The sequence below is a fragment of the Saimiri boliviensis genome, chromosome 2 (genome assembly GCF_048565385.1).
Source record: "Saimiri boliviensis isolate mSaiBol1 chromosome 2, mSaiBol1.pri, whole genome shotgun sequence".
Classification (NCBI taxonomy): Eukaryota; Metazoa; Chordata; class Mammalia; order Primates; family Cebidae; genus Saimiri; species Saimiri boliviensis.
Genome location: NC_133450.1, coordinates 22,637,867 through 22,661,458, shown reverse-complemented (window position 1 = coordinate 22,661,458; position 23,592 = coordinate 22,637,867). Strand labels below are relative to the sequence as shown.

Genomic DNA, 23,592 nt, shown 5'->3' with positions numbered 1-23,592 from the left:
GAAAGGGGGTACAGGGGACAGGGAAGAAAAGGAAGATGTAACCTACTTATCTGAAAGTTTCACCAGGAAATGAACCTGCACTCAGGGATATGGTGGGAGAAAGCCTCCTCCTTTGATGGCTGTGACCTCCTCATATCCTGAACATAGAGCTCAAGCTGCTCCTAGTTCTACTACATGAATAAGTGAAATACGCTTGGAGGAACTGGTCTGAGAATTTGATCACCCCATGAAAAAAATGCATGCAAAATCCCAGAAAACATTTCAAAACTTTTGGAATCCAAACAACTCAGAAATTGAGCAAAGCCAAGATGAGATTTGTCTTACAAATCAACTTAGTGAAAGCAGATGTTAGTCGTGAAGACAAAGGTCAGGACGCTAGAGACATAACAAGAGATATTTCATCAGAAGGAAACTAGATGTGGATTGAAAGCCAGAAGAAATGAAAAGAAAAGGCACATGGACATTTTTAAGCAATTGTAACCGAATGACCAAATTTCCCAAACCCCAGACATATGATAAATCATATAACATGAATAGGCTCACTTCAGATTAGTGGCATGCAAGATGACAAAACCCATCTCTACTAAAAATACAAAAATCAGCTGGGCATGGTGGTGGGTGCCTGTCATCCCAACTACTCAGGAGGCTGAAACAGGAGAATTGCTTGAACCCAGGAGACAGAGGTTGCAGTGAGCTGAGATTGTACCACTGCACTTCAGCCTAGGTGACAGAGAAAGACTTCATCTTAAAAAAAAAAAAAAATGGTGGCATGAGCTATATATACTGATAGTGACTCCAGTTTTGCCAAGATAAAAGCAACATTGAACAGGCAAGAAGATGTGGATGAGTTGGTGCAAGCCAATCATCAATTCTAAAATAAAATAACATTTATTAAACATGTGTCTGTGTGTGTGTGTATATGTGTGTGTGTGTGTGTGTTACACTTAGTCACATAAAAGATATTTAATAAATATTCTTGAATGGATAAATGACTGAACGAGCAGCTACTATGTGTCAGATGCTAGAAATAGCTAAAATGTTCTCAAAGACTATGGGGAATTAGTAATTCCCTTTAGAAGAGGGGACCCCAAGCCTGGGGACATGAACCAGTACCTGTCCATGGTCTGTTAGAAACCAGGCCACACAGAGGAATTGAGTGGCAGGTGAGCGAGTGATGCTTCATCTGTATTTACAGCTGCTCCCATCACTCACATTACTACCTGAGCCCTGCCCCCTGTCATATCAGCAGTGGCATTAGATTCTCATAGGGACGTGAGCCTAATTGTGAACTGCACATGTGAGGGATCTAGACTGTGTGTTCCTTATGAGAATCCAATGCCTGATGATCTGAGGTGGAACTGAGGCAGTGATGCTAGCACTCGGGAGCTGCTGCAAACACAAATTAACACTGGCAGAGAGGTTTGAATGCAAAGAGACCATAATAAATCAATTGCTTGGATACTCATATCAAAAACCCTAAAAGTGAGTGGCAAGTGTCAAGTAAGACGTATCTGGTGCCTTTATAGTGGCAAGTGAGTTGATGTGCTTCAATTGTACAGCTGCATCTGGTATCCTTAAAGGTATGTTTGAAACAATCTCAAATCTCCATATGTTCTGGGTTGAAGTCAAGGCACAATATCCTGAGGTTGCCACAAAAGCACTGGAAAGCCTGCTTCCATTTCCAACATCCTATCTTTGTGAAGCAGGTTTTCTGCTGTGACAGCAACCAAAAGGATACTACAGAATAGACTGGACATAAGCAACACACTTTGGGTGTCACTGTCTCCCACCACCCACAGATGGGACCATCTAGTTGCAGGAAAACAAGCTCAGGGATCCCACTGACTCTAAGTTATGGTGAGTTACTTATTTATTTCATTACATATTACCATGCAATCATAATAGAAATAAAATGCACTCAATCTAATATGCTTGAATCATCCCAGAACCATCCCCCCAACCCTGTGGAAAAATTGTCTTCCATGAAACTGGTCCCTGGTACCAAAGAAACTGGGAACCACTGCTTAGAATGTGCCACTTTGCCTGATGAGTCAACCACCAGGGCTCAGCTTCAGTGTTTACTCCCCTATAAAGTCTACTATCACCCTAATTAGTTACTATTCCACTGAAGAGCTCATTACACCATCTTACACTGGTTAGATGTTTTACCTGCTCATCTTCATCACTAGGATAAGGGGGAAAAAGCTTCTGCGTTTGCTCCATATTTGTTTTCTCCAAATCTGCTTGTGTTAGGGAAAGAGAGAAAGGAACAGGGTAAGAAAGAGAAGAGAGGATAGGAAGCAGGGAAAGGAGAGTAAAGTGAAGTCAATCATGTTCTTTTACCTGAAGGAAACTATATTGCATGTTAAGTTTGTTGTTAGATAACCAAGACCCTGATTCTACATTACATTAATGGACATTGTTTAATTACATGTAATGCTTTACAACTCCAGAAAGAAACGTATAAATTTAAAATGTTTCAGATCAATTCTTTATTTTTACGACATTTCTTAAAGCACATTGAAACCACTCAGCACACTTTTAAATATGTGAAATGTATGATCTGAGTCATGATAAAAAAAGAAATTTTATAGGTAACAGTATCAGAAAATACATGCCTGCACTTTCAGTAATTACCTACTTTTATTCTTTTCTAAGTTTACAACCTCAGTTATCAACAACTGACATTACTCAGTAGTTGGCACATGGCATCCGATGCATGGACCTGAAAGTATGCTTTAACATTACAGTAATTACTGTGAGCATGATAATTTTATGTGTCAATTTGTGTTGTGTGCCACAGGGTGTCCAGAGTATTTGGTCAAAGAGCATTCTGTGTGTGGCTAAGGGGTTGTCTTCAATGAGATTAACATTTGCATTAGTAGACTGAGTGCTATGATCTGAATGTTTGTGTCCTCCTCTTCCCAAAATTCATATATTGAAACTAACCCTTAATATGGTAGTATTAAGATGTGGGGCATTTGGGAGTTGATTGGGCCATGAGGGTGGAGCCCTCATTAATGAGGTTATTAAGGAGATGACTGCCCTTAGAAAAGAGCACAAGAAGCCTATGTGCCCCTTCTGCTACCTAAGGACACAGCTAGAAGGCACAAAAGAGCGCGTCCTCACCAGAAACTGAATTTGCTGTGTTTATGTAGAGATCTCTTGGTGCCTTGATCTTGGGCTTCCCAGCTTTTAGAAGGTGAGAACTACATTTCTATTGCCCATAAATTACCCAGTTTAAGATATTCTGTTATAGCACTTCAATTGACTAAGACACTGAGTAAAGCAGATTGACCTGAATAGGCTACAAATGGAAAGGGAAACTCTTCCTGCCTGACTACACGATCTGAGACATCAGTCTTTTTCTGTCTTCTGACTCAAACTAAACATCAGCCCTTTGGAGGTCTCAAGCCTATTGACTTTCAGACTGCAACTCACACCATTGTTTCTCCTTTGTCTCTAGCTTGCTGAGTGTAGATTTTGAGACTTCACCACCAAATTTATGTGAGTTAATTCCCTTAATAAATCTCTGCAGATATAAATAGGTAGAGAGAGAGATAGATAGATAGAGAGATAGAGAGAGAGATAAATGATATATAGATCAATCCTGGGATCTATTAGTCTACTATCTCTGAGAGAAAGGGAGAGGCCTACACACACACACACACACACACACACACACACACACACACACACGTGACTTTTGAACAATGCAGGGATTGGGGTGCCGACTGCTCTTGCAGCCAAAAATTCACATAAACTTTTGGCTCCCCACAAACTTAACTACTAGTAGCCTACTGTTAACCAGAAGCCTTGCCAGTAACATAAACAGTCAATTAATACGTATTTTATGTGTTATATATATTATACAGTGTATTCTTACAATAAAATAAGACAGAGAAAAGAAACGTTATAAAGAAAAGGAAGAGAAAATACATTTACTATTCATTAAGTGGAAATGGATCATTGCAAAGACCTTCATCCTTGTTGTCTGCACACTGAATAGGCTGAGAAGAATGAGAAAGAAGAGGGATTGATCTTGCTGTCTCAGGGGTAGCAGAGGCAGAAGAGGTAGAGGAGGTGGAAGGCGAGGTAGCAGAGACAGATATAATTGGTGTAACTCTACAAAAAAAATTGTAATTTCAGTCTGACTTTTTTGCTTTTGCATTTCTCTAAAAATGTTTCTATATAGCATCAGTCCTTCCACCATTTACTTTAGAATCACAGAAGGTTCCATGGCATAAAGCAATCTTGAATACTCAGAACTCTTCTACCGGATTGTCTAATGTTAATTTATTTTCTGACACTGTTTCTATAACTTCATCATCATCTGGCACTGGTTTGGAAGCACTCATCTCCATCAAGTCATCTGTTTAATTCCTCTGGTGTGTCTATTATTTCTTGAATTTCTCCAACATCCCTATCTTGACATTCTTCACACGTTCCCCTTCTATTTTTTTGTTTTTTGCCATACTCATAACCTCTTTTATGATTTTCTTAATTGGCTCTGTCATAAATCTTATGAAGTCATACACAATTTGTTTGGACAAGGTTTTCTTCAGCAGGAATGTATTGTTTTTGGCTTGATGGCTTTCACAGCTTTTTCTGTAACTATGATACCATATTCAATGATGTAGTCCTTCTATACTTTCATGACCTTCTCTTTATCAAGTATACTAGTCTGTTTTCATGCTGCTAATAAAGACATACCCAAGACTGGGCAATTTACAAAAGAAAAAAGCTTAATAGACTTACAGTTCCATGTGGCTGGGGAAGCCTCACAATCATGGTGGAAGGCAACAAGGAGCAAGTCACGTCTTACATGGATGATGGCAGACAAAGAGAGAGAGTTTGTGCAGGGAAACTTTCATTTTTAAAACCATCGGATCTTGTGAGACTGATTCACTATCATGAGAACAACATGGAAAAGACCTGTCCCCATTATTCAATTACCTCCCGCTGAGTCCCAACACATGGGAATTCAAGGTGAGATTTTGGTGAGGACACAGCCAAATCAGGGTAATAAGGGTTCTCTGATGTAGCGTTGACAATCCTTTCCAGGGTACTGTTGTTTAATGAACCTTAGGACCCTGATATAGAGAGTAAATTAAAGATGTGTGTTTGGGGACAAGTAGACCACTTTAGCACCTTCAGTGTTTAATTCATAGAGTTCTGGGTGGCCAGGGGCATTGTTCAACATCAAAAGAATCTTAAATGGCAATCTTTTACCATCAAGGTAATTTCTGACTTGAGGGACAAAGCATAAAATGGAGTCAATCCAGAAAAGGGGATCTCATTGTACAGGCCTTCCTGTAGAACCAATAGATTGGCAGGTGATGTTTAACTTTTCCTTTCAAGGCTCCAGGGTTAGCTGCTTTATAGATAAGGGCAGTCCATATCATAAACCTAACTGCATTTGCCCAAAACAATAGAGGTAGCCCATCTCTTCCTGCCGTCAATCCTGGTATTCACTTCTTTTTCTTACTAATAAATGTCCTTCATGGATTTTTTTTTTCAGAATAGGGCACCTTTATTTGCATTAAAAAACTATTCAGTACACCTACTACGTACCCCCAAACTTTTAAAAAATTAAAATCTATTTAGGCAGATGTTCTTTCTTCTCAGTGATTTTCTTAATGGTGCCCAGGAACTCATCTGCTGCCTCTTGGACAGCAAAGGCTGATTCTCCAGTTATCTTCTCATTTTTAAAACTAAACATCTTTCTAAAACTATGACACCATCTTTTGCTGGCATTAAATTCTCCAGCTTTAGTTTCTTTATCTTCTTTTTGCTTTGCTTTGTTATATGACTTCACCTTTTTTCAAATAATAATAGTCTTTATGTATGCCTTTTTTTTTTTTGAGACAGTCTTCCTCTGTCACCAGGCTAGAGTACAGCAGTGTGATCTTGACTCAATTTAACCTCCACCTCTCAGGTTCAAGCAATTCTCCTGTCTCAGCCACCCAAGTAGCTGGGACTACAAGAATACACCATCACACCTGGCTAACTTTGTGTATTTTAGTAAAGAAGGGATTTTGCTGTGTTGGCCAGGATGGTCTTGATCTCTTGACCTTGTGATCTATCCACCTTCACCTTCCAAAGTGCTGGTATTACAGGCGTGAGCCACTGGGCCCGGCCAGGTATGCCTTTCTTATAGCAATTCTGCACCCACATAAAAGCTCCATTTTCAATATGAGATAAAAAGGTATTTTGTAAAAGTATAAGCTTTTAATACCTGCTGGTGTGGCTGCAGTGACAGCCTCATGAATTTTTTTTCTTTTTAAACAATGGTCCTTATACTAGATTCATTTATCTGGAAACAGCAGGCAATCACAGCTGCAGACCTCAATCTATGGTTAATATCAAGCAATTCAACTTCTTCTTGTCATGATTTTTCTTTACTTCTTGGGAGCACTTCAGCAACACTAATGACACTTTGTATAGATCCCATGGTGTTATTCAAGGTTTACAATATTTCCCTAAATACAATGAAAAATATGTAAGAACCATGAGGGGGTTACCTTTTACTGTTATATGCAATTTGCTGGACACACAAAGTGCTTCTACAGAGATAATTTGTAACATGAAATTTTAAGCAGATACTTGTAACACCTGAGCATACACAATAGCAACAAGAGGCGGTTATGGAATTTTTGCAGTAGTACAGTATGTACTACAGTTAATTTTATGCAGTAATGATTCAATACTTTGATCACATTTCTCTTGACTGAATGGCACCATGTACAGTCTGTATTTGTGTTTGAAAGTTTTAGTAAATTTTAACTTTTTATAATAGATTTGTATTTTATCATAACAGATGATAAAATAGAGTAGTGTCTACCTAGCTTTTTAAAAAAAATTTTAAAAATATTTTCAGGACTTGTGGTTCAACTGCAAGTTTTTAAAAATTGTCACAAATCTCCAAAACAGGTTTCCAAATTGTGTGTGTGTGTGTGTGTGTGTATAATTAAACTTGCAATTCAAGGATTGACCTGAACCCTAACTATTCCAATGGATAAATCAGTATAAATATGTAGTTATTTTTTTTTAACATGAGAAGAGGTGGGAAGCTGGTTTTGGACAAATCTGAAGCTGTTTCAATCTATAATATTGATTGGTTTCCTTGATACTTGTATATCACATAAAAATAAAATATAATAGTACATTCAACTGGGAGCCCAGAAACTTTGGTTCTAGGATTAAATTTTTATTAAAAATTATATGTGAGACATTCAACAAATCACTGAACCTTCTGGGCCTCAGTTCCCTCACTTTGAAAGTGAAAGGATGAAATACTTAGTTTCAGTATACTAAAGACATCTTGATCGCTAAACTGCTTTCTGGAAATAAGCCAAAAGCAACAAGGAAATTTAGCAATACACACTCCCATATGTAATTATTAGAAAATCTCATTAACTTCAACCATAATATATACAGAGAAAGGCTGGCGAGTATAGTGAAATTGGACCAGAGAGAGGTAAGACACTGAAAGAAGATGGTTACTGGAGCTCAAAGGATGACAGTGCTGAATTCTTTGATGTAGGTGATACACATCAAGGTAAGACATGATAGAACAAGATGGATGGCCTCACGGAGCTCCTGAAACCCCACAAGATACCCCTCCATTCCAGGGTATGTGATGGCAAATGAAAACACGTGCAGACAAGCTAACTCTCCAAGAAACTATCTGTTTGGAAGACCAGATGAGAAACTGAATGATAAGCAGCTTGAGGCTGTCAATCTTTATCCTCCATTGAATGTAAACTCCCTGGAGGCAGAGACTTTTTTTCTGATGTATCTATTGTTATATTCTCCAAACCTAGAGCAGTACCTGGCACAAAGTAGGTGCACAATAAATATTTATATGATGGATAGATGAGTAAAGAGAGTTTACAGCTAAACCACACAATTGACATGCTTGTATGTGTGTTTGCTACGAACTAAAAAGTCTTTCTACTATCACAGAGCACTTCTCTGCCCCTTCCATATTCTCATACATTATGATGTCACCTCCAGAGAAAAATCCCCTCATTATCAAAAAGGAATTAACATAGGATTTATGTAAAATAGCCCTATTTACATAAAGAAGAAAAGCAACAGAATAAACAAAAATCATAAAGAGGGCAACCACCAAAATTTTTTATTGCCCTAGAGCAGATAAAACTTGTGACCAAAGTTATCTGTGAGTTCATAAAACTTAATGAATAAGGTGATCTTTCTGAGTTAAGACTCCAAAGCTAAGATACAACGTCTGAAGTTAAAAAAAGGTAATAAATTTAAAAAAATTAATTGGCAGATATTGGGATAGAAGTAAAAGAGAAAAATAAAAGCATCAAAGAAATAAAGGCTTTGGGTCAGGCATGGTGGTTCACGCCTGTAATCTCAGTACTTTGGGAGGCCGAGGCTGGTGGACCACCTGAGGTCAGCAGCTTGAGACCAGCCTGGCCAACATGGTGAAACCCCCGTCTCTACTAAAAATACAAAAATTAGCTGGGTGTGGCAGCTGACACCTGTAATCCCAGCTATTCTGGAGACTGAGGCAGGAGAATTGCTTGAACCCAGGAGGCGGAGGTTGCAATGAGCCGAGATTCCGCCATTGCACTCCAGCCCAGCTGTAGTGAAACTCCATCTCAAAAAAGAAAAGAAGGAAAGAAGGAAGGGAGGGAAGGAGGGAGGGAGGGAAGGAGGGAGGGAGGGAGGAAGGGAAGAGGGAAGGAAGGAAGGAAGGAAGGAAGGAAGGAAGGAAGGAAGGAAGGACATAAGGAAGGAAGGAAGGAAGAAAGGGAGAGAAAAGCTTTGATGTAAATGGCAATGTTGTCCATGTTGAAAATATAAGTCAAGACATTCACAACATCTTGAGAAAATGTAGCAAAATGAAATAGAAAGAATAAAGATTATAGTAGGAAAATATTGAAGATCTAGAACACAGAGGAGATTGTGCAGGTATAACACGTTGGGTTTTTATTAGAAATTATATGTGAAACATTCAACCTTCTTGTTTTTAAAGACAAGAACAGAACAAATGGAGAACAAAAATATCCACAGTTTTATCAAAAAAAACCTCCTGAAGTAAAAGATTTGAATCTGTAGAATTAAAGGACACACAATATTCCAGCAGACATATTCATTAATATCCATACACAATCTAGTAAAGTTAAGGAACTTCAAAGAAAAATAAAGAACCCAAGAATATCCAAAAAAGGTGAGGGAATAAATATCTTATCTGAAAAGCAAAAGAATTAAGCTAGCTTCAAATTTCTCTACATTCAGTGCTAGGAATAATGAAATCATCAAGTTCTCAGGGAAATAAAGTGTGACCCCTAAATTATATACCCCGGCACAGCAGGCTTTTTTATTCTGCTCTTATATCCAATAACTTTTTCAAATGTGGAAAATGTAGGGGAAAAAACCTACATGAGCTTTAAAAAAGCTGTTAGCCAACTAGGTCAACCAAGATATAAATGATGAGCTATGAGCATTAAGTTATTTTTAATTTAAAACTAAGGTTAAAATGACATCAGGAAATTAGGGTTTATAGAACAGAATAGAAATGTAATAAGTTATCACTTTATAAAAATAATATAACTAACAAAAATCAGGATCAAGAGGAAAATCAAAATGGGAGGTAGTTTAAGCATCGATCTTCTCATTTTTTAAAATCTGTTGTTTAAGGCTGATCTAAGATTAAGCACACAACTAAACAAAATGAGTGTAGCAGAAAAGAAAAGCAAGAAGATGGAAGTAACTGGACATATTCTAAAAGCATCATTCAGAATGGGAAATTAATAGGTACCATTTAAAGAAAGGGAGACCTTACGATATTACAGACAGTTGTTATCTTACAAAGTAACAAAGAAATTACTAGAAGAACTCAAGTGGATGGTAAGCCTTTCATAGTATGAAAAACTGACCTTAAAAATCATAGACCAATGGTAAAATATTAAAAACAAAGTGTAATGAACTTATCCTTTCAGAAATGCTGGTTTACATCACATAAACCACTCCTGGTAAGAAAAATTAGCAAAGCAGGGTAAAAAAAAAACTTTTTTTTAAATTTCACAGTAGTAAAGAATTAGAGGAGAAAAAAATGTAAGTCAGAAAAAGATCCTAGGAATGTGATTCTGGAGGAGGTAATTAAAGGAATAGTTGAGCAGAGGGTTGGCAGTGCTATAGGGCTAGACAGTCGGAAAAGAAAATCTATCAAGAAGGGATCTCTGATAAATCCCCTACATTGAGTTGGGATCCCAAAGGGCTCCATCTAGTATTAAGGCGTAGCTGAGAAAAAAACCTGGGACTGAAGTTCCATTTTCAACGATCTTAGTTTCTCTAACTGGATTACGGTAACATAAGATTGCTAGTGCCTCTAACCAACTGCCAAGAGTAAATGGAAATCCTCCCAGGAACTATAAGTTTAGGCTTCAAATGATTTCAACACTTTTAGTGTACAACATCTTGCACACAATAAAAAGTAACCAGACAAATGAGAAGAGAAGATAATGTAATAAAAAATTAAAAGTCAGCAACAGAAACAAAGGCACAGGAGATTCAGAATATGAATTATCAGACATTTATAATTTTAATAGAGAAAATTTTTTAAAACTCAAAATGAATTCTTTGAAAAGACTAATAAAATTGATAAGCCTCTGGTAAGGTTGATCAAGGAAAAAAGAATCAGAAATAAAAAAAGATGTCTATTATCACAGAGTCTATGGACATTTTTAAATTACGTTATTTAAAGATATTAACTTTATGTCTCTAAATTTGAAATTTTAACAAAATGGAAAAATTCCTATGAAAATACAATTTACCAGAACTGACACATGAAGAAATAGAAAATATGAATCATTCTGTAACCTTTAAAGGAATTAAAAATCATGACAAAAGCCATCGTGATTTCCCCAGTTATTTCACTCCCATTTCCCATGTAAAACTTACTTCAAAATCTTTGAGAAAGCATTCCTTATTTCACCAATAGGAATCTTTTGGGTTTTTTTTTAATTATGAGGATATATTTTCCCTTCTTCATCTTATTTAACTCAGTGTTATAAAACTGTTCTGTGATTTACTTTTGAGGATTATACATATTCATTTCTCATCTGTATTTCATGCCCTAGGAGTTCAGACCATATAGCATATAGTGAAAGGAGAATGGGAGAAAAGAGGGAGACAGGGAAGGAGAGCAAAAAGAGAGCTATCCTGATTTGGATTGTTACAGTTCTGTGTCTGCACCCTCAGCAGTTTATTTGTAATGGAAAGAAAATAAGTAAAAATACATGTGACTTGATTTTCAGTTTTAAAATGTGTTAATGAGGAAAAAAACCAAATCAACCTAGTTTTTCAGGCTTACTTTATGGAAATAAAAATCTCCGTACAGTGTGGTAGAAAGGAGTGTGAGCCATTCTGGGAAACGGTTCTTAAGACTACCTGGTGACCTATCAGTTAATCAAAGCAGTTGACATTTTTTCCTAAAGAAAAGAGGGTGAAATACTAAGTTGGCTTTCTTAAAAAAATATACCCATGGATTCTGCATCCTTGCCAGTTGTCTATTACATAGTTTGTTGAGACTGCCCAACATTGTCTGGAATTTCCAAGCCTCAGCACTATAAAAATGATTCACTAGAACTGCCTCAAAATAATTTATATTGTGTAATTACTTAACACTCTACTTTGGACTACAGTATGGGATGGATGTGCTAGGAATTATGATGGGTTCAGTGAAAATTCTGCACAAAGTCTCTTTTGTCATAACTACCAGGCTCTTGATGTTTAAGAAATTGTGCTGATAGGCTCAAATTTAGGACCTACAGTTACTGGACCATATTTATTGCAGCACAGAAGGAAGTTGATGGTGGCTGACACAACGTTGGTAAAAATAAGGTCACTGATGTTCCAGTATGAACATTCAAGAGTCCTTAGGGAAAACAAAGAAATTACTTTCTCAAAGAACTTTCAATTGCCTGCTCTCTGATACTAAAACAGAATTGAAAAAATGAACTGAGTTAATTTTTTTTTTCTTGTCTCTTGGCTAAAAGACCACAGAAAACTGATCCTTCACTTAATTTCAAGCAAAAATTGTATTGCTTTTGGTGAAATCCGTTTTCTACCTCAAGTATTGAACTCAAGGTTATTACATCAAAATATATTTTCTTTAAAAATCTGAAGCTTTGGCTTGAATTTTAAAGTAAATTCTAGTTGAATGATTATATAGGATGAAATATTTGAGTATCAATCCTTTTCTCTCTCTTGATGAATTCAGACAAATACAAGCACCTTTTAAAAATCAGGCAGGGAAATAAATGCTAATTAAATTATCTTACCAGTGGTTTTTCATTTTACGAAACAAACTTTTCTAAATCAGATATACTTCACTGAAGAGTCTTTTTGATGATGCTGAATGAAATTGAGTATGACCTCCCAGATACAGATGCATTTGGACTTCTCATCCACTTAATCTTTTTCATTCAAACTGGAAAATCATGTGGTTTCTTTTACTGTTTTTTTAATTCAGAGGATTGTCAGGAGAAAATGTGTATGTGGCTTTATTTTTATTTTAATCAACAAGCTTGTCAATAGGAAATGCATTCTGAATACAGCTCACATGGAGCAAATGTTCCTTTTTGGTCATGACATTTTTCCATTATAATGGAGGTTTTCCAGAGTATGTCCCATGTTTTAATGCCTTTTACATATAAAATTACAACATGGTAAAACTTTAGACCTCTCTGTAAAAGCTGAGGTATAATGGGAACTAGGATGCTTTGACTGGTTGCCTCAATTAATAAAGCAAGCAGGAAATCTCTGGGGTTTCCTTCCATAGATTTGAATATCCCTTTATGACCTGCACAAACCCTAGTTCTTTTAAACCCATTCACCCTCTTGCACCAGGGCAAGGGAAGATGAAAGCTGACCTGTTGGTGACATACACAGCATTATGCTTAGAAGAGCAGGGGTTTCTTCCATGCTACCCTCCTGCTCTTGGGATAAAATCATAATCCAGTTTGTGACCCTACAGTCATATATTAGAAGGAACTACACATATAGGAGACAGTGTGACCCTAGGCTCTGACTAGGTATTTTTGTTTATATTTTGATAAAGAAGTATATGGAAAAACTTATTTTTAATTGAATAACAATTTAAGGCATGGTAAAAGATACTGTGTATTGTCTATGAATTATTATTTAATATTTAGAAAAAATGAGGCTTTAACTTGAAGAAATAAATATATTTTCAGGGCAAATCTATGTTGTTTATTTATTTGCACTTTGGTACTATAGAATACCATTAAGATGTCTTGTTTCAGATTTTAAAATCAGGTGTTATCCCTGTGATCCCTTCGTATGCAAACTAGCTTAGCACTCTGCCCCAAAAGAGCAACCTCAGAGCCAGTGGATCTATCCCATGCTCCCTTGCATGAACCAGCCGGGCACTTTGCCCACAGGGAAGCAGCGCCAGAACCAGCAAACTAGCCACACAAACCCTAGCAGCCTAAGTCACAGAGGCACTTATAAGCATCACTGACATTGACTACAGAAATTTCAGAGAGACTACACTACCGTCCCCACCCGGAATGAAAGCCAATGCACTCTACCCAACTGACTCCCTAGGACACATGTTCGGGTGAAAGTCTTTCCCTCTGGAAGCTACCGTATAAAATTGGAAGAGGCAGCTCTTCTACCAGATGCACAGATATCAACAGAGGGATACAAGAAACATGACATTGCCAAATAAGCACAGTGATTCTCCAGTAACTTAACACAAAGAAATAGACAATTCTGAATCTTAAGTGTACTCAGAAAGATAAAGAGAGCACAGATAGACATTTCAGAAACATTGGGAAAATAATTTATGATCTGTTTGAGAAGTTGAACCAAGAGATAGATATCAATAAAAAGAACCAAACCAAGTTCCACTTGAGCAGCCTGAGATGTCACGGGTGGAGGTATTTTCTCCCTCAATTGCTTCTACCATAGCCTTTCTGAGGGTTTTCCTAGCGAGGCCAAGAGGATCTTTGAGGAAAACTGTATCTGGACATGCCTTGAGGGAAGGCGTCAAATGCAGAAGCATGGAAAAGAGTTACCATTTGGATATGAAACCATTTTTCTAGCCCACCTTAGAGAAGACTGTTGACACACTAGTTGAAATTGTTCCAATAGCCTACCTTGCAAGACACTTCAGATTCAAAGAATTTTCTTTGTAAAAACAACAAGGGATGTGTCACAATTTTCCATTTAGATCAACAAATTCAAGTTCTTACCATGGAAAATTCATAGGAGACTGAAGTGGTTCTCCTTGCTTGTGGCTCCTTCAGTCCTATCACCAACATACATCTCAGGTTGTTTGAGCTGGCCAAGCATGACACGAATTGAACAGGAAGATATAGAGTTGGTAAAGGCATAATCTCTCCTGCTGGTGAGGCATGCAGGAAGAAAGGACTTATTTCTGGCCATCACTGCATCATCATGGCAGAACTTGTCACCAAGAATTCCAAATCGGTGGAAGTTGATACATGGAAAAGTCTTCAGAAGGCGTGGAGACTATTAAGGTGCTAAGACACTATCGATAGAAACTGGAGGCTAGTTACTGTGATCACCTGCACAACTCACCTGCACTAGAAAGGCCTGGGCAGAAAAGGAATTCTATGAGCTGAACAAAGACAAGATTCTAGTCAAAAGAAATCCTTAGAGCCAAAAACAAAAGATGCGCCAAAGATCAAGCTGCTGTGTGGGGCAGATTTACTGGAGTCCTTTGGTGTTTCCAATCTGTGGAAAAGTGAAGACATCATTCAAATCGTGGCTCGTGGCATTATGGGTTCATATTGTATTACTCAAGCTGGAAATGTTGCTCAGAAATTCACCTATGATTCTAATGTGCTATGGAAACACTGAAGCAACATTCATGAGGTGAATGAATGGATCACTAATGATATCTCATCCACAAAAATCCAGAGAGCCCTCAGAAGGGGCCAGAGCATTCACTACTTGGTATTAGATCTTGTCCAGGAATACATTGAAAAGCGTAATTTGTACAGCTCCAAGAATGAAGACAGGAATGTTGGGGTCATCCTGGCCCCTTTACAGAGAAACACTGCAGAAGCTAAGGCATGGAAATTCTACAGCATGATGTTTTGCACTTCCCTTTGAGGGATCTGAAACAATCTGGATGTTAGTAACTGGGAAAAGAAATTGTGATCCTGTTGCATAAACTAAAGCTTAAAAGTTTAGTAAACATCAGTGGTTAAGTTAAAATCAGGGGGCTTTTTTCTTTTTCTCAGAAGTTGCTAAGATGAATGATTTTCATATCTTTTTTAAAAAATATGCAAATCTCTTTATCTTTAAAACAAGAGATTAGCAGCACACTAAAACCAGAAGAATTTTCAGTGAAACTAGCTACAAATGAGATTCAAAAAGTACAGCCTAGCTCTACCACATAAAATAAGCAAAGTGTGAAAAGCAAAAGTTCATTTAAAATCTAACTTAGGTTTTGAAGAAAATTGACATTTTGTGCAAACCTGCTGCAGGTTCTGCAGCCAGGGTAGACAAAGGAATTCTTACAGTAGTGATCTTATAAAATGCACCATTCATAAATTATCTCCAGTTACACAAAATAAAAGTTGTGCATACACATGGCAGAAACATTGTACCAACAGTTTGTTCTCTGTGGCACACATCACAATTGCCAACTAAAGTTTGGCAAGAACTGTCTGCCTGAAGCTCCATCTTTGGAAGAAGGGAGTGAAGTCCATGCCCTCATACGTTTAGAAAGGTATGCAGGTGTTTCTGATGCCCACCAGAGGCAGAGAGTTCCTGCCTTATACGTGATATATATTCACTTTGCCTTGTGGATCCTGCTCTAGCCTTGGTCATCTGCTCTCTCTTTATCTTCAGGCATGGCTTCAGAGATGACATCATGCTACCTTGAATTGAGAGAGCCACAGAGAATGAGGAGTCTATTCAAGGATTTTATGTCTGAATGCTCTTAGCCTTTATTGATAGCTTAATCAGAAGACCTGAGTGGGGTGCAATGGTGCATGCTCTGTAGTCCCATCTACTTGAGTGGCTGGAGCAGAAGGATTGCTTGAGCCCAGAAGTTTGAGAGCAGCCTGGGCAAAATAGTGAGAACTCATTTTTTAAAACTCTGAAGTTTCTGAAGAGCCCTGCTCTTTCTGTTCTAATCCACTGTGAATCTGTCATTTATAAATTTAAGCAGAAAAAAAGATCTGTTTTCTCATACTTTTTTCTCCTTGTCCTTTTGTATGAAGTTTAACCAAAGTAGTATTCTCAAATAATTAATCACAGATTGATGTTTAAGACACATGCTTGTTAAATGGTTTTCTACTGATTAAAATTTCGTGGAAGTTTTACCAATTGCTAAAGCAGAAAGACCAGAAATAGCTTTTGCAGAATAGTTTTGGGATTTGTGAAAATTGTCCTATGATAGAAACAGGAATAAAGTTAAATTTCTAGTGAAAATAGAACAATTTGCCTTTTTGCAATTTCTGTTTCATACCTACACCACCACAGATGAAGTATTTGTATCTGCAAAAGAAAAAAAAATACTTAGATATGTGCAATTGTATAGTCAGATCTGAATCTACAGTTTAAAAAAGAAACATTTAGATAAAGTTACGCAAATATATGTGATACAGCTCCCCCACTACCCTTACTAAAGCCATCAGGCCAATTCTCAAAAGCAGGGAGGGTGCAAAGCCTTACACCTACCAGGTTTCAGTATCTATCTGCCAAGAATAAAAGGTTGGAATCTCAAATCTTACAGATGAGCGTCATTTTTCTCCTCCTTAGCTTCTTGGAGTTTAGAGTTGAAGCAGCCTTGAAAAGTATTAATTGAGCAATAAGAAGTTATAAGAATTGAATTTTTATTTCTTCTAGGAAACTATACTTAATTTATCTGAAGTGTGTGTGAATTGCAGAAAGGTTCCAATGCTGGAAACTTCTCTCATATTGTCATGCCTTGGAAGTGCCCATTCCCTGCCTGCCCAGCTGTGACTCTACTGACCTCAGGACCTCACTAGACATGGCATGTGGTGACCCTTGAAGCACACCTGATAATGGTGAAATGATTCTACCGTTATACTATTTATGGAACAACAACTTTGTGAAAAGAACAAGCTGCTTGGTTTATTCTTTCAATGCCAAGGATGCTACTAATGCTACCATGTAATAGCATAGTGTCCTCAAGGATAGAACTTCCCCTTTGAATAAAGGAAATTAGAACAATGAACTTCATAGGGGAATAAATATGAATGTATGATGTGAAGAAAATATGCCATTGTTTATTCCCTACCACATCATTTCCATAATTGGCTGTCATACTGTGAATTTAGAGGAAATGTGTAATGCTGGTATTTTGTTTTGCTCGTTTGTTTGATGCTGGGGGTTTTATATGTTGTACACTTTACCCCTTACACTATGTAATTTGAATGCAACAAACAAACCTGCAATAAAAGTCCTTTATTGGCATCTTCATTCAGATGAATGAAGAGCCTTTGTGGTAGTGTCAAAAAACATTTTGTAAATAAAAATAAAAAGAACCAAACAGAAATCTTGGCACTAAAAAATTTAACTAATAAAATGAAGAAATACAATTCAGAGCTGCAACAGCAGACTAAATTATGCAGAAGACAAAAATTTGTGAACTTAAAGACAGTTCTTTTCAAATAACCTAGTCAGAGAACAACAAGAAAAAAGGATAAAAAGAGAAACCAAAGCCAATTGGACTTCTGGGACACCAACTAAGCAAATACATATCTGCATTATGGGATTTCCATAGGGACAAAAGACGAAGAGAGACACAGAAAAGTTACTTAATAAAAAAATAGTTGAAATCTTCTCAAGTCTTTGAAGAGATGTGTACATCTAGCTCCATGAAGCACAAAGGATTCCAAACAGATTCAACCCAAACAGGTTCTCTCCAAGGCACATTATAACCAGATCAAGAGTTAAAGACAGAATTCCGAAAGCAGCAAGAGAATCAAGTTATGTATAAGGGAATCTCCAATAGACTATCAGCAGATTTCTCAACAAAACCATGCAGGCCAGGAGACAACCAGATAATAGATTCAAAGTGCTTAAAGGGGGGGAAAAACTATCTACCTGGAATACTATACCCGGCAAATGTATACTTCAGAAATGAAGGAGAAATAGTGTTTCTAGGCAAGAGAAAGCTGAGGGAATCCATCACTGCTAGACCAGCCATGTAAGAAATGCTAGAGAGAGTGCTTCAACTGAAAGCAATAGGAAAATAATTACTAGCATGGAAAAAAAAAGAAAGTATAATTTTATTGGTAGGAGTAAATTTATTATCTAATTTGGAATATTCCATTACTGTAATGGTGGTGTATAAACTTTCAGTTTTCTAGTTTGAAGATTAAAAGTCAAAATGGTCAATGTTTACTATAGCTACAACAAGTCGTTAAAACATGTATACATATGACAAGATATAAGGTAATCAACAAAGTTGATTTTGGGGTGGGGGAGGCCAGGCAAGGTGGCTCATGCCTGTAATTCCAGCACTTTGGGAGGCCAAGGTAGGTGGATCACCTGAGGTCAGGAGTTTGAGACCAGCCTGGCTAAAATGGTGAAACCCCATCTCTCTAAAAATACAAAAATTAACTGGTTGTGGTGGTGTGTGCCTGCAGTCCCAGCTACTCAGGAGGCTGAGGCAGGAAAATTGCTTGACTCTGGGAGGCAGAGGTTGCAGTGAGCTAAGATTGCACCATTGCACAAAAAAGTGAGACTCTGTTTTTTAAAAAAAATGTAAAAATAAAAAATAAATTTTGAGGGCAGAAGGTAAGTCTAGAATATTTGTATGAAGCCAAAGTTATTATCAACTTAAATTGTCTATTATAACTACACAGTTTTTAAAACGTAAGCCTCATGGTAGCCACAAAGAAAAATATTACAGCGATACACAAGTGAAAAAGATTTTTTTTAAATCAAAGCATATCACTACAAAAAAAATCACCAAACCATACAGGCAAACTATAAGAGAGGAAAACAGAAACAAAGGAAATACAAAACAACCAGAAAATGATTTAACAAAATGACAAGAGTAAATTCTTACCTATCAATAATATCCTTAAATGTAAATGAATTAAACTTTTCATAGAGTGGCTGAATGGGTAGAAAATGAAACCCAACTATCTGCTAACCACAAGAGATTTACATTACCTATAAGGACACACACAGACCAAAAGTGAAGGGATGAAAAAATGATATTCAATGCAAATGGAAACCAAAAGACTACAAGAGTAGCTATACTTAGATAACAGTTAAGTCAAACATTGAAAGAGGAGACAAAGAAGGTAATTCTATAATAAAAGGGTCAATTCAGTAACAGATTTTAACAATTCTAAATAAATATGCACCCAATACTGTGGCATTCAACTCTATAAAGCAAATATTATAACATCTTAAGAGTGATATAGACTATAATACTATTACAGTAGAAAATTTCAACACCCTACCTTCAGCAATGAACAGATCATCCAGACAGAAAATCAATAATCAACAACAACAACAACAGCAAACCACTGGATTTACACTGCACTCTAGACAAAATGGACCTAGCAGACATTTGTAGAACATTTCACCCACCAGCTACAGAATAGACATTTTTCTCAAAAGCACGTGGAATTTTCTCCAGGATAGATTATATGTTAGACCACAAAACAATTCTCAACAAATTTTTAAAAATCAAAAGCATATTAAGTATTTTTCTGATCACAATGGAATAAAACTAGAAATTGATAACAAGAAGAATTTTAGAAACCATGCAAATACATAGAAATTAAACAACATGTTCCTGGAACAACCAATGGGCCAATCAAAACATTTAAAAGGAAAATTTTAAATTTATTGAAACAAATGAAAATGGAAACAAAACATACCTCAATCTCTGGGATACAGCAAAAGCAGTTCTAAGAGTGAGGTTTATAGCAATAAATGCTTACATTCAAAAAATTGAAAGATATCAAATAAACAACCTAACATTGTACCTCAAGGAACTAAAAAAAGGAAAAAACAAGAACAAACTAAATTTAAAATTAAGAATTAAGGGAATAATAAAGATCAGAGCAGAAATAAGTGAAATAGAAACTAGAATGTACAAAACATAAATGAAACAAAGTTTTTAAAATATAAATTGACAAACTTTTATCTAGACAAAGAAAAAAAAAGAGAAGATGCAAATAAATAAAACCAGAGGTTAAAAAGAAGATATTACACCTGATACCACAGAAATACAGAGAATCATAAGAAACAATTACAAAGAATAAATTAGAAAATCTAGAAGGGAAATAGTTAAATTCCTAGATCCATATAACCTACCAAAATTGATAACAGAAAATGTGAACAGACCAATAATGAGTAACAAGATTCGGTCAATAATAAAAAGTTTCCAATCAATGAAAAGCTCAGCACCTGACGGCTTCCTTGCTGAATTCTACTGAATATTTAAAGAATAATTAATACCAATTCTTTTCAAAGTCTTCCAAAAAATTGAAGAGGAAATAATTCATCTAAATTCATTCCATAAGGCCAGCATTACCCTGATACAAAAACAAGACAAGGACACAACAAAGAAAGGAAACTATAGGCCATCTCCCTGATGAATGTAGATGCAAAAATCATCAACAAAATAAGAGTAAACCAAATTCAACAGCAAATTAAAAAGATAGTTCATCATGATCAACTGGGTGATGGAAGGATGATTTACCATATGCAAATCAATAAGCCTGATACATCACATTAATAAAATCAGTGACAAAATGGATGCAGAAAAAGCATATGATAAAATTTAACATTCCTTCAGGATAAAATCTCTCAAAAAATTAGGAGATAAGCAGCATACCTTAACACAATAAAGGCCAAATATGATCATTCATAGCTAACTTCATACTAAACATGGAAAAATTAAAAGCTTCTCCTCTAAGATCTGGAACAAGACAGCCATGCCCACTTTCAACACTTTCATTCAACATAGTAGTTACAGTTTTACCAAGAGCAATTAGGCAAGAGAAAGAAATAAAGGATATCTAAATGGAAAAGAAGAAAATCAAACTGCTCCCGTTTTCATATAACATAATCTTAAATATAAAAAAAAACCTAAAGAATCCACCACAAAATTATTTAAACTAATAAATTTAGTAAATCTGCAGGATACAAAATCAACATATAAAAATCAGTAGCACTTCTGTGTGTCAATGACAAACAATCTGAAAAATAAACCAAAAAAGCAATCCCATTTACGATTGTTACAAGAAAAAAGATACTTAGGAATAAATTTAACCAAGAAAGTGGAAAAATTCTACAATGGAAATTATAAAATGTTGATGATGAAATTGAAGAGGACACAAATAAATAGATAAAGATATTTTGAGTTCATTGATTAGAAGAATTAATATTAAAATGTCCATACTACCCCCAAAGGATCTACAGATTCAATGAAATCCTTATCAAAATTCCAATGGCATTTTTCAAAGAAATAGAAAAAACAATCCTATTCATATGGAACCACAAAACATCCTGAATAGCCCAAACAATTCTGAGTAAAAAGGACAAAGCTGAAGGTATCACACTAGCTGACTCCAAGATAAACTACAAACCTATAGTAATCAAAACAGCATTATACTAACATTAAAATAGACATAAATCCAGACACTTAAAGCCAATTGCTTTTCAACAAACATGCCATGAACACACAATGGGGAAAGAATAGTTTCTTCAAAAAACGGTGCTGGGAAAACTGGATATCCACATGCAGAAGAATCAAACTAGACACCATCTCTCATCATTTACGACAATCAACTCAATATTGACTAAAAGCTTAAATCAACCCAAATGATAAAATTACTAAAATAAAACATAGAGAAATTTCTTCATGACATTGGCCTAGGCAAATTTTTTTTGGCAAAATCTGAAAAGCATAGGCAACAAAAGAAAAAATAGACAAATGGGATTACATCAAACTAAAAACTTCTGCACAGCAAAGTCAACAATTAACAAACTGAAGAGACAACACATAGAATGGGAGAGAATATTTGCAAAGTATACATCTGATAAAGGGTTAATATACAGAATACAAAAGAAACCCAAACAACTCAATAGCAAAGAAATACAGTCATGTTCCACGTAAGATTTTGGTCAATGATAAATGGGATCTAAATAAAGAGCTTCTGCACAGCAAAAGTAACTATCAACAGAGTAAACAGACAATCTATAAAATGGGAGAAAACTTTTGCAAATTATGTATCCCACAAAAGTCTAATATCCAGCATTCATACCAAAATGCTGATAATGATATGGATAATGAAATCTAGGCTGAGGTGGTCTCAGATGGAAATGAGGAACTTGTTGGGAACTGGAGCAAAGGCAACTCTTGTTATGTTTTAGCAAAGAGATTGGCAGCACTTTGCCCCTGCTCTAGAGACGTGTGGAACTTTGAACTTGAGAGAGATGATTTAGGCTATCTGATGGAAGAAATTTCTAAGCAGCAAAGCATTCAAGATGTGACTTGGGTACTGTTAAAGGCATTTAGTTTTAAAAAGGAAATAGGGCATAAAAGTTCAAAACATTCACAGCCTGACAATGTGATAGAAAAGGAAATCTCATTTTCTAAGGAGAAATTCAAGCCAGCTGCAGAAATTTGCATAAGTAGCAAGGAGTCTTAATCCCCAAGACAACGGGGAAAATGTCTCCAGGGCATGTCAGAGACCTTTGCAGCAGTCCCTCCCATCACAGACACAGAGGCCTAGGAGGAAAAAATGGTCTTGTGGGCTGGCCCCTGGGTCCTTCTGTTGTGTGCAGTCTAGGAACTTAGTGCCCTGTAACCCAGCTGTTCCAGCTGTGACTAAAAGGGGCCAAGGTACAGCTCAGGCCATAACTTTAGAGGGTGCAAGCCCCAAGCCTTGGCAGTTTCCACATGGTGTAGAGTCTGCTGGTTCACAGAAGTCAAGATTGTGTTTTAGGAACCTCTGCCTAGATTTCAGAGGATGGATGGAAATGCCTGGATGTCCAGGCAGAAGTTTGTTGCAGGGGTGGGGCACTCATGGGGAACTTCTGCTAAGGCTGTGCAGAAGGAAAATTTGAGGTGGGCACCTCTACACAGAGTCCTCACTAGGGTGCTGTCTAGTGGAACTGTGAGAAGAGGGCCACCATCCTCCAGACTCCAGAATGGTAGATTCACTGACAGCTTGCACCATGCACCTGGAAAAGCCATAGACACTCAACACTAGCCGATGAAAGCAGCTGAAAGGGAGGCTGTACCCTTCAAAGCCACAAGGGCAGAGTTGTCCAAGATCATGGGAACCCAACCCTTGCATCAGCGTGACCTGGATGTGAGACATGGAGTAAAAGGAGATCATTTTGGAGCTTTAAGATTTAACTGTCCTGCTGTATTTCAGACTTGCTGGCTTTTTGGACTTGTAGACCCTTTGTTTTGGCCAATCTCTCTGTGAAAAATTTAATTGCACCGACTGCTCTTGTTTGGAACAGAGAACTGTCTGCTTTCTTACATTAACCATATTTCTCTCCTCAACTGCTACTACAAGAACCAGAAAGACAGTACTTAAA

The 23,592-nt window shown here is 36.7% G+C and overlaps 1 protein-coding gene and 1 pseudogene across 1 annotated transcript in view; both read left to right on the top strand.

Annotated features, from left to right (window-relative positions):
• TSHR (thyroid stimulating hormone receptor) overlaps nucleotides 1-23,592 on the top strand; it is a 163,674-nt gene that overhangs the window by 60,554 nt on the left and 79,528 nt on the right. The gene's annotated exons all lie outside the window — the stretch shown is intronic.
• On the top strand, nucleotides 14,260-15,144 carry LOC104650808 (nicotinamide/nicotinic acid mononucleotide adenylyltransferase 1 pseudogene; annotated as a pseudogene).